The 3,221-nt window shown below is 44.3% G+C and overlaps 1 long non-coding RNA gene across 1 annotated transcript; it reads right to left on the bottom strand.

Annotated features, from left to right (window-relative positions):
* Positions 1–299: 299 nt before the first annotated feature.
* Positions 300–2,896, bottom strand: LOC121446754. Its single transcript, XR_005974123.1, has 2 exons — positions 2,770–2,896; positions 300–935 (listed from the first exon to the last, which is right to left on the bottom strand). It is a non-coding gene; the product is annotated as an uncharacterized LOC121446754 (long non-coding RNA).
* Between the last annotated feature and the right edge of the window lie 325 nt (positions 2,897–3,221).

Raw genomic sequence — 3,221 nt, 5'->3', positions numbered from 1 at the left:
TCAACTCATACCGGGATCCATATTGGCGGGAGTAACCTAGATCAATACCGAAAATAAATAAAAGTTAATCCAAATAATCCACTTTGACCTCTGCCATGATTTCTCATATTTTCCCCTTTAAACAGTTGATCTTGATTAATTTTGTTACGTTTTCTCTCTTACATCAGGATCTGTAAGGAGAAAGGCCCAATTTTGGCCTCTTTTCCTGCCACCCAGGCTTCTAATGCAGGGTTAGAGTCTCACGGGCACTAAAGAAATGAGAAACCTTCATTTCACCAATCCAAATAAAATACTCCATAGAAAATAATCATAGCCCTTTAATTTGTCCTTCAAAGTATCCGTGAACGTTTACAAGAAACTCTGGATTATTTCCCATGTCTAATGGTGCCCCCAAGAATACTCCAAGTTCAGGATTATGATGGGTGACTTGTAAGGCCGAGAGGGTGAGAGGTGTTCTGCTGCAGACTCCCATCCTCAGGGAGCCAGGCCTGTGCTCGTCACCAACCAGGCTCCATGCAGCAGAAAGCGGCAACAATCCCCAGTCAAGTCAAAGAATAGGAATATTGCTTATAGTCAATAGCCTAAGTAATGAAGGAGGCTGGCTTTCGGGTCACCATGAGGGGCCTGGGTTATTCTCATTTTTTTCTCTGCTTTCCTCGGAGTAAGGACTCCGCCGTCCAGGGATTCCCTTGCTTCCACAAAAGCACCTGGACCTCACAGACCCTCATATCAGGGCCCTGATGTGGAGACACCAACTATTTCTTCTTGTCTGTTTCATTTTAAGAGTAAGGAAATGTTTCCCAGGAACTTTCCTCAGATTTCCCTTCTGGTCTCATTGGCCAGAAGAATTTCCATATTCAAATTTAAACGGACTGCTCTCTTTGGTCAGATAACGGGCTGGAAGTGAGGATTAGGGTAGAAACATCTCCGAGATTCTGCAACAAAGAACAAAGGACAGGAAGAAGGCAAATGCCTGTTACCTGCTATATTAAATACAGGTAAAATAAGAAAAGCCAAGGTAATATTTCCCAGACAAGGACCTCATGTGTATAGATTAGAAGCAGCAGAATACAGCACAGTGGGCAGGGCCCTAAGGGCCGTGGTAGGTATTTGTTCTCACTCCTGTTAAGTTTCTCTAATAAAATTCAAAACTAGGCTAGTCTCCACTTTCAAAGCTAGGGATGTGGGACGTAACTAATGCAAGATAGGCTGAACAAGAGACATGCAGAAATTTCTCTCAGGATTATGGCTTCCAAAAAACAATTGCTCAGCTCCTAGGCCAAGTAGGATCTAGGGCCATGATTGGGTGAGGAGGTTCCTCACAACCTTGACCAGGAGCCACAGATCTAAAGCCAGACAGTCTCTGTTGACAGAGCATGGGGACTGTCTGTTACTGGTACATGCCCCAGCGAATACCAAAAAGACACATGAACGCCTCAAGTTTTCATAGAAATGGCACATGTCCAAGACATATAATCAGATGGCCATTTTTCTAGAAATTCATCTTATTACTAAATTTAACAAAAGCATTTATGCTTCAGGGATTGAGAGACAAACCCAGATTATCTGAGAAGCCTTGGCCTCAGCCAACTGTGTGAGACCTGAACCGGAGTCTAGAGACCCGACCTGGAGTCTAAGGCACCCAGGGAAAGAGAAATACAAACAGAAAAAAATAAAAGCAGGTAAAACAAATTTTCTATTAGATAATACAGGACTAAAATTCCTAAGAATTTACAAGAATTAAGAAAAAGAGGTAAAATGAGAAGTTCAATGGTCTTATATGTGCATGTATTTATTTAGTTATAGACATTTAATTTTTTTAATTTTTAAATGCTTTTAGTTGAAATAGAATTATATCACTCTCCCCTCTCTTTCCTCCTACCAACTCCTCCCAGCTACATACCTTTGAGCCCTTCCCCTTCTCCTCAAGTTGATGGCCTCTCTCTTTGATTATCATTATTACATAGGTGTGTGTGAATATGCACAAATATATATCAACACAACTGGATAGGTCCATTTTGGCTTTTGTGTATATATGATTTCAGGACTGACCACCCTGCACTGGGCAGCCGACAAAGGGCCTCATCCCTCAGAGAAGCTAATTTTTATTTCGGCAGTCACTAGTTGCCTATAGGTCTCTGTCTAGTGGTGGGACCACGTGAAACGCCCCCCTTCCTCTGCTGATGTTGACAGATAAGCTTCAAACCAGGATCTTAAAACTCCTGTTGGTGGAAGAGAAGGGAAATAATTCTAGCCCTTTCTGTCTGAAATAAGGATCTACAGCTGGGGACTGAAAGTTGCCTTAGAAAGTGTTTGCTGCCCCTCGCCCTGCTCTCCTAGTGAGAACCAGGTACTTCCGCAGCCCAGAACAATACAGGGAAGAGCTTGTGTGATGAACACTTATGAGACAGGCTTTGGATGGACACATGGACCCCAGGCAAAGCACTCCCACCTGCCAGGATGCAGGCAGGAGTCTTTCTGTCAGCTCCTGGTTTCGTTCTCTTTGAGACTACATCCTTGTAGCTAAGGGTGGTGGTGTCTCTGAATCGCTGGGTCTGAGTTTAGACACTGACTCTTGACATAGTAGTAGCCTATGAATCCAGCACATGCTACTGAACTTCCTGGAACCCCAGTCTCCCCAGTCTCTAGGAGAATAGCATTGGTTCTTCCTCAAGATGCCTGCGCAGTTTTTGCTCGAGAGAGAAGCATCGGGTATGGAGGCAGGAATGGATAGGGAGGAGATCAAGACCAAACTGCACATGTGCTTACCAGAATTTGCGAGCCCAAGGCTAAAAGACTTTAGACCTTCAAGCATCCTTCCATCGCCTGGGAGTGACGCTCCCTAAGCACCAGGCCTTCATCTTGGGCACAGCAAATATCTGTCAGGCTGGTGTCCGACTATGAATTAGCCAGCACTGCCTCGCCTGGTGACTGGGACTCTTGCAACACAGTAATCCTTGACGTGTGTGCTAGAGTTGGAATCGTGTTCAGTCTGTGACCCAGAGGACTAAGGTCACTTTCTGTCCCAGCTTCCCAAGTCTTGTGATAAAACATCCTAACTAAAACAACTTAGGGGGCAACAGGTTCATTTCAGTTCGGATATCCAAGTGACAACCCATTAGTGTGGAAAAGTCTAGGCAACAGGAACTTGAAGCAGCTGATCACGTCACATAGCATCCACAACCAAGAGCAGCAGACAATGAATTCGTACATGTATGCTG

Source organism: Microtus oregoni, unplaced genomic scaffold (assembly GCF_018167655.1).
Source record: "Microtus oregoni isolate MIOR12 unplaced genomic scaffold, Mior012 000004F_ref0000308, whole genome shotgun sequence".
Lineage (NCBI taxonomy): Eukaryota > Metazoa > Chordata > Mammalia > Rodentia > Cricetidae > Microtus > Microtus oregoni.
This window is presented reverse-complemented; position numbering and strand designations above follow the sequence as displayed.